Genomic DNA, 9,093 nt, shown 5'->3' with positions numbered 1-9,093 from the left:
CAGTGGCACATCTGAGTGTTACGTAGGGTAAAGGGAACACAGATGGACACACCTGAGTGTCACACTCATAGGATGGGGGTAACACAGTGGCACTCCTGAGTGTCATCCTCTGACAGACTGCTCAGTAACAGCATTTTAGTTTTCTTTCTCAATGCCATCCTCAGAGGAGACAGGACTAATTGGCTTTTGGAAAGTCTTGACACTGAGATCCTTAGACAAAGGTACTACACTATTTGGAAGAGAATGTCTTTAGATGTGTACAAGAAGGAAGACTACCTCTTAAGAGGCAGCATTACTTCTTGCTATATGTTTTATTTATTTACTTCTTGGTATGAATAAGGTTCTGAACTAACAAAGAGGGGAGATGGGGAAGTGGGAGAGGGAGGGGAAGGGGAGAAAGGAGAGGGAGGGGAAGGAGGAGGGTGAGAGGGAGGAAGGGAGGGAGGGAGGGAGAGAGAGAGAGAGAGAGAGAGAGAGAGAGAGAGAGAGAGAGAGAGAGAGAGAGAGAGAGAGAGAGAGAGATTCCAATTTCATAGGCCAGTAACCCAGCAAGTTTCCTGGCTCCTTTTTTGTGCATGTAATTCTACATATGTTTACACACAGTTTCTCCTGTTTTGTTTGTATCCCTGGAAGTTAATAGTGTTGTTGTTAAATAAATGAATGTATTAATTTTAATGTGAAATGATTTTTTGAAAAAGCAGTACTGTTTCCTTGGGAAAGCTTCATGAAATATTTACTTTTCTATCACCTCACTGTAAATCTACTTGACAGTTATAATCATTTTAGGCTTTAGTTTGTTTGCTCTCTGGTTATTATTCTGAGGAAGAGGGCGGAGAAGAGTGCATAGCACCGCTCAGCCATCCCTCCCCTCCTGACTTCTCTATTCTTGATTCTATCCTAGTTCAGGCTACACCACTTCCCTGCCCAGACTGCTGCAGTAGCCTCTTTCTGGCTGAATTCATCGCCTCAGTTTGTACATCTGCAAAACCTTCCATTAAAAACAGAATGTCCTGTCTAAAAGACAGCCTTCTATGGCTTCTGCGGTTTCCTTTGTTTGGATGTTAAGACCTAAGCCAGGTACAGAGCCATTTACACATTATCCTCTTCCCACCTCTCCATGGTCTGTTTTGCCTCCTAGGGGCCATTTGAAAATCCCTACAGATATTTTTTCTTTTTATTATCTCTATGGAATGTGTGTGAATGTGGAGAGCTGGACGATGCTACCTGCACTTAATTAATAGAGGATGGCGATGCTTCTGCCCCACCCCAACCCCAGTAACACACAGGACAGCTCCACAACAAAGAACTGTGTAGTCCAAAATTTCAATGGAGCTGAAGTTTGGAAACCTTGCTATGGTGGTTGGTTCGTCTACTTGATCCAATCTAGAATCATCCATAGAAGAGAGTCTCAATGAGGGATTGTCTACATTTGGTTGGTCTATGGGCATGTCTGTCCAGGTTCGTCTTAATTAATTGGTGTGGGAAGATCCAACCCACTGTGGGCAGTGACACTGACTAAGAGGTATCCTGAACTGTGTGAGTGGAGATATTGAGCTGAGTGTGAACAGCCAGGCACATAAGCATGTAAGCATTGTTTCTCTGTGCTCTTGACTGCAGATATGATGTCGATATATAGCTATGTTAACTTCCTGCTGCCTTAACGTCCCTGCTATAGACTGCAACCTCAAGTTGTTTGCTAAAAGAAACACCCTATCCTCTAAGTTGCTTTTTTTGGTCACAGTATTTTATCACCACAACATAAATGAAACTAGAACACCTGGCTTGTCTGATCCCCTTATTTTCCTCCTTCCGTGTTACCTAGATTCCAGCCACAGGAAGCCTTTGGACCTAATCACCCTGCTCCTGGTGTGTGCTATTCACTCTGCACGGAATGACTTCCTCCCTGTTTATCAGTAAAGTGAAAATACTTTCACAGTATCTGGGGAATCTGTAGACACTGAGCTTACACTGCATGGTAATGGTTTGGTTCTGTTTTACTTTGTCTGTCTCCGTTCGTTCTGCTGGGCAGGGTTATTCATGATCAGACATCATGCCTGGCTGCTTCTCTTCCTGCCACTTGATAGGCATCTTGAGATTAAGTAGACATTGGGCATATTTGTCCATTGCATACCTGGACAGATACCCGGGTGGGCAGAATGTGTGTTTAGATCAGTTGATAGTCAGTACTGATTATGGGCCAGGCCACTGGTAGTCCAAGATAAAAATGAACTTTTTGGGTCCTTTCCTTTCCTTGTTCCCTTAGTCATTTTCTTTTGATTCTTACTCTGTTGTTGAGCTGACCTGTAGATGACCATGACTCCTGTCATTTAATCAGGTCATATTATTGCAAAACTTTAGAATTCTCTCCCTCCCCCCCCCCCGCTCTCGGCCCTTAAAAAGCAAACAAAATATATATATATAACCCATTTATTGCAGGCTAGGCAAGTCCAGACAGTAGGGCTTCTACTGGGTCTTCCGGCTCCTTCAGTCTTCTGATGGAAGACTTCACTGTGACTGCAGAGGCGGTGTTGTGGGTCCAGGCCCCGCCAGCCACTGTTTACATGCAGGAGCCACAGTGCCAGATGCCAATGATTCGTCTCTTCATCTTGGTCTTGCCACAGAAGGAGCAAGTGTATTTGGCGCGCTGGCTGATTTCAATTTTCTTTCACCATTTTCTGGAGGGAGACACCGTAGCAGGTCCCGTATTTCCTGACTATCCTGATCTTCTTGGTGCGTTTAGCCATGTTGCTGGAACTGAAGCCCAAGCCTGAAGAGAAAATTCTTCCCTTTAAGAAGGCAGGAAGAGCAGGAAGATCAAAACTTGATCTTTGTGAGCCACCTTTTGTGTGTGCTTCCCTACCCATCACCTCTCTCACAACAGCTCTGTAAGCTCCTACAGCTTAGGTGCAGAGTAGGGGAGCCCCAACAGACACAGCCTTCTATTTTTTTTGTTGTTGTTCAAAATCACCCATTTATTTATTTATTTATCTATTTATTTATTTATTTATTTATTTATTTTGGTTTATCGAGACAGGGTTTCTCTGTATCGCCCTGGCTATCCTGGAACTCACTCTGTAGCCCAGGCTGGCCTTGAACTCAGAAATCCGCCTGCCTCTGTCTCCCAAGTGCTGGGATTAAAGGCATTTGCCACCACTGCCTGACCATCTTTTTTTTTTTTAATTGGATATTTTATTTATTTATATTTCAAACATTATCCCCTTTCCTGGTTTCCCCTCTGGAAGCCCCCCTCTCCTCCTCTCCCTGCTTCTATGAGGGTGCTCTCCCACCTATCTACCTATTCCCACCTCACTGTCCTGGCATTCCTCTACATTGGGACATCAAGCCTTCACAGGACCAAAGGCGTCTTCTCCCATTGATTCCAGATGAGGCTTTCCTCGGCTACATATCAAGCTAAAGCCATGGGTCCTCTTTGGTTGGTGGTTTAGTCCCTGGGAGCTCTAGGAGGTCTGGTTGGTTGATATTGTTGTTCTACCTATGGGGTTGCAAACCTCTTCAGCTCCTTCAGTCCTTTCGCTAACTTCTCCATTGTTTTTCCTGTGCTCAGACCAATGGTTGGCTGTGAACATCTGCCCCTGTATTTGTCAGGCTCTGGCAGAGCCTCTCAGGAGACAGATATATCAGGATATTTTCAGCAAGTACTTCTTGGCATCCACAATCGTGTCTGGGTTTGGTGCCTGTATGTGGGATGGATCCCCAGGTGGGGCAGTCTCTGGATGGCCTTTCCTTCAGTCTTTGCTCCACACTTTGTCCCCATATTTCCTTTAGACAGGAGCCATTCTAGGTTAAAAATTTAGAGATGAGTGGGCCCTCCATCTCCCAACCAGGGGCCTTGCCTAACATCTGGATATGGTCTCTACAGATTCTCCTTTCCCTTTGTTGGGCATTTCAGCTAATCTCATCCCTGTTGGATCCTGGGAGACTCTTGTTTTCCTGGCATCTAGAACTTGCTGGTGGCTATCTCCAGTTCCTCATCCCCCATTGATACACACTCTGTTCAAATTCCTGACCCTCTGTCCCCATCTCCTCCCATATCTGACCCTCCCCCTCCTCTCTTCCTCCCAAGTCCCTCCCACCCTCTACCTCCCATGAGTATTTTGTTCTCCCTTCAAAGAAGGACAGAAGCATCCACATTTTGGTCTTCCTTCTTCTTGAGCTTCATATGATCTGTGAGCTGTATCTTGGGTATTCCAAGCTTTTGGCTAATAGCCACCTACCAATGGTTGCATACCATGTGTGTTCTGTTGAGCTGGGTTACTTCACTCAGGATGATGCTTTCTAGTTCCATCCATTTGCCTAAGAATTTCTTGAAGTCATTGTTTTTAATAGCTGAGTAGTACTCTATTGTGTAAATGTACCACATTTGTTTTGTTGAAGGATATCTGGGTTCTTTCCAGCTTCTGGCGATTATAAATAAGGCTGCTATGAACATAGAGGAACATGTGTCCTTATTACATGTTGGAGCATCTTCTGGGTATATGCCCAGGAGTAGTATAGCTGGGTCCTCAGGTAGTACTATGTCCAACTTTCTGAGGAACCACCAGACCAGACACAGCTATCTTAATCTCACCTGCCCCACTTAGGTTTTGAACATGAAATCCTGTTCATGCCTTGCCAGTAATGGCAAAGATTTATCTCTTTTGTCCCCTTCAATTACAAACACAAGTTAGCTTATTTTGTCGCTGCCCTTTAATTCCAAGTTGTACAGTTTTCTAGTTTAACCTTCCTTTTCATCATCCAGAAGAAAATGGAGCATACTATTTCCTATAGCCTAAGCCATGCATCATTTCAGGAAATGGCTCTCTCTGGATGTGTGGGTCTGAGGTAGGACTACTTGCCCTGCTGACCCTAAGACTCTTACTTGGCTTACTGTAGCCTCCAGTTTTGAAACCATTCCATCATTCCCTGGCTCTTTGATTTTCTTATGGATACCTATCTCCTTATTTTGTGGGGCAGTAGATCGTGCCATGACACTTGATAAGGTTGAGTGGGTTGGAAGCCCTGGAACCCAGAGGGATGGTAGGAGCTTCACCTTCTTCTGACCAGGCTTCTGCCATGTGACTACCTCACTACATAGGAATGAGACCTATGGTCACATAGATCAGAACAAGTTCTGGAAGCTAATGAGGTATCTAGAGACCCCAAGGGTTTAGCCAATAAGTGTCCCTTCCTGGACATTCCTTCCTGCAAAAGGTATTTAATCTTAGGTCCATCCTGAGGAGATGGTATGCACCCATTTTCCACAATGAATAATGAACAGCTTGAAACCAAGGACTGTCTTTTTCACCAAGAACCAGTGTTGGAAGCATAGGGAAAGCCTTTGTCTACAGAGCCACTGCCTAAGTCCCCCATAGAAGGCCCCTCTATTCTCAGCACCCCCTTGACTTCCAGTGACATCTGGATGTCTAGGAATCTGAGAACCCCTGGCCCCAGCCTTATTGCAGGCCAGTGGACCCCCCAACCCTCCGCTCCCAACACCTCTGTATGGTTTCCAGTGACAACTGGACACCCTTGAGTCAGGGAACCCCAACGTAGACCTCCCTCATCATAGACTGTGTTTTCATAACCCCTGATCTGTTTATTGGCACTTTCCTTGAGCCCAGCACCCAATGGTGGCACAGGGTAAATGCAGTCTAGTTTCTCCATGTTTTGCCTGTGCAGAGGCATTTCCACACCCCAAAAGAGAGGCAAAAATGTAGAACCACATTATTTTGTCAATATTATTTTCCTCTTCTTTCTCTATAGGCACTTTAAGCTCTTTTATAATTTCGAACTTACCATGATCTCTCTTCTGTTTCCTTTCTTTGCAGGACTTGAAGTCTAGCTCAGGGCCTCATGCATGCCAACCAAGTATTCTACCACTGAACTGAGTCTCCAGCCCAGGTCATCTTCTTCTCATGTGGAGACATTTCTTCAGTCCTTTAACTGGGGATATTGGCCTATTATGCTTCTGTCATAGCAGGTGTTTATTGATCTCTATCTTCTAGAATTTTATGTGTGTATTTATTTGGTCAGACAGGAGAGAGGGAAGGGTTAATAGAGAAAGATAAAGGACCCTCAGGTCATTCTTATCAAAAATTGTCCAGAATCACAGAGACGTTGATTCTTCTTTAGAAAACTCTGGTCCGAGTTTTGAAAAATTTCCTTTGTTTTCTTAGGACTCTTCCTAATCAGTTTTGGTCCACAAGCAAAGCTGGAAGAGAAAACCAACGTCAGGAAGCGTGTTAGGGAGTTTGTTTGGCATAGGGTATGGTATAGGAAGGGGGGGTGGCATGTTTCAGGGCCAATGGCATTGGGTCAGATTAAGGCAAAAAGTCAGCTTTTATCAAATGACTCAAAAAAAAAAACCCCAAAACAAACAAACAAACAAAACAAAAACAAGACAAAACAAAACCAAAACCAAAAACACTCCTTCTCTTCCCTTTGTAACAGGCAGACTGAAAATAAATAATGATCACCAGGCTCTTAGAGAAAGTACAGATACTGAGCCACAAAATATCACACACTGAGCAATGGTTACTGCACATATATCTTGACAGTACATTCCAGAGGCTATTGGCAGGAAGAAAAGATCGGTGGTGGAAGGGAGTTGGTTCAGTCAGGAAAGTGCTTGCTGTGCAAGTGTGAAGACCTGTGTGTGGATCCTCAGCATCTGTGAGAAGTGGGGAGCAGTGGGGGACACCTGCCACCCCCAGTGCTGAGGGTCACAGAGCCAGGATCACTGGAGCTGCCACCAGATGTTTTGCCAAATTGGTGTGCTCCATGTGCTGTGAGAGATGTTTTTCTTAAAGGGAGGAAGAATGGAAAGAAGAAAGAAGGAAAGAAAGAAAGAAAGAAAGAAAGAAAGAAAGAAAGAAAGAAAGAAAGAAAGAAAGAAAGAAAAAGAAAGAGAGAGAGAGAGAAAGAGAGAGAGAGAGAGAAAGGAAGGAAGGGAGAAAGGAAGGAAGAAATAAAGGAAGAAAGGAAGGAAGGAAGAAGAAACAAGGAAAAGAGAGAAAGAAAAGAAAGATGATGAAAGGATAAAAAGAAAAAAGAAAGAAAAGAAAACATGAAAGTGGAGAATGATAGAGGAAGACATATTATACCAACTTCTGGCCTCTGTGTACACATCCATGCACACACATGAACACATGCACATCACACATATACATATTCATTACACACTCTCCATAAATGATTGATGAAGAACATGTAAAAAATTAGTGTTGAAGGACAATGGTGAGCATACAGTCACCCTACTGAAGACCCAGATGATGGACATGGAAAGAAGATCCATCCAGCTCCCCCTGTAATTATTACACAAGACAGAACAAGCTATTTATTTTGGAAGCTACCCTCTTGCCTATGTGTGTCTGTCTGTCTGTCTGTGTCTGTCTGTGTGTATGGTTTTGTGTGTGTGTGTGTGTGTGTGTGTGTACATGTGGTAACATCTAGTCGTTCCTATTTTACTTCTTCTTCTTGAAGTCTCAAGTCCATCATGCCTGGGTACCCAGTGAATCCTATTTCAGCCAAGGGTTTGGGAACTGGAACAAAACTTGGTGAATACCTCATACAGGAGTTTGCACACACCCTCTGCTGTATGTTCTTTTGTTGAAAAAGTCAGCCTCCTCGATCCAAATCCAATTAACCAGGATATCTCCAAAGTCCTACTTCTCACCCCTCTCATTATGATTCTGAATATTTTGTAAAATGTTGTCAGAAAAATGATCAAATATCAAGAAAACAGATGGTGGCGACACTTAGCACATGAAAGATCCTGAAGACCATTTGTGATCAATGAGGGAATATTCTGGGCTAAAGTGTAGAGACGGTTCAATCTCCTCTACATGGTTTAAATCAGTAACTATGGAAACCTCGTGTTTGAAGTTTATTATAATAAGCCAGAAATGATGACCTCAGTCATCAAAGACAGACAGCGATGCTCTGGCTGGTGATTACACTTGGGCTGCTAAAGGGACTAATAATGAACAGATCTTTGAAGGATTTCTAATGAGGGTAGAAGTGAAGAGTTCAAGAACATTCTGAATACCTGGGTTTTTTTCCAGCATTTTAATGAAAAATTTCCAACACATATACAAAAGTAGTCAGCCTCACCATTGGTTCCAGAGCTCATGTTTCTTTGATGATTGCTGTCCACAGCCATTATTTCATTTAAGGGTTGGAAAAGGTGATTTCCTGGTTCTGACTTTCCTTTTGCAATGATTTGGTGAGTTTTTTTTTTTCCAGAAAGGAAAGGTTTCTCCTAACAACTGTTTGATTAGCCTAAAACAGGGAATGTGTCACCACAGCTACAGGAAAGGGGGAATAAATGCCCGCTTCTCTGTGAGGGTGGGAAGACGGCTCAGTTGGTAAAGTGAGGATCTGGTGTTAAGCCCAGAACCAACCCTGGGAAAAATATGAATGCTTGTAATACTGAGCTGGGAAGGCAGGGCAGGCCAGTCTCTGGAGCTCACTGTCACCCAGCCTAGCCCAATAGGTAAGGTCCAGGTTCATGAGAGACCTGTCTTAGAGAAGTAGATGCTTTCTAAGGAATCCTACTTGAGGTTCTTCTCTGGTATTTTGGGCTCTGCAAACATGTGCAAACAGGTATACAGTATGTACACACACACACACACACACACACACAGACACACGCACACACACACACACACACACACACACACACACACACATACACACACTCCACATCCCACTGTCTTCTATGATGGAATCCTAGCAACTTGTTTCGTGGTTACCTAATAAATGGGATGTAATAAATTGTTTTAAAAGTCCTTTGAAGGTAAGATTCTTTTGTCCTTCCATTTTTAAATTATATTTCCTTCACTTAATGTAACCCTCTTACCCTCCCATGTGTTCTGCCACCAACAAAAACTAGTAAAAAAAATCCTAAAATAAAAATGACAACAGAGGCATTGGATTAAGGGAAGAATTATGGTTTGTCATGGTCATTCTTCAAATATTTTATGATTTGTGTTTAATACAAGGACCTCCCAGACCTGACATTGCAAGGGTAGGTTGAAAGATAAATTCTGGATGCTGAGAGGTGATGTACAGTTTCCTCTTCCCTGGCAACAG

At 43.4% G+C, this 9,093-nt stretch overlaps 1 pseudogene; it reads right to left on the bottom strand.

Moving 5' to 3' along the window:
• Window positions 1-2,437: 2,437 nt before the first annotated feature.
• Window positions 2,438-2,744, bottom strand: Gm3523 (annotated as a pseudogene).
• Between the last annotated feature and the right edge of the window lie 6,349 nt (window positions 2,745-9,093).

The sequence above is a fragment of the Mus musculus genome, chromosome 10 (genome assembly GCF_000001635.26).
Source record: "Mus musculus strain C57BL/6J chromosome 10, GRCm38.p6 C57BL/6J".
Classification (NCBI taxonomy): domain Eukaryota; kingdom Metazoa; phylum Chordata; class Mammalia; order Rodentia; family Muridae; genus Mus; species Mus musculus.
This window is presented reverse-complemented; position numbering and strand designations above follow the sequence as displayed.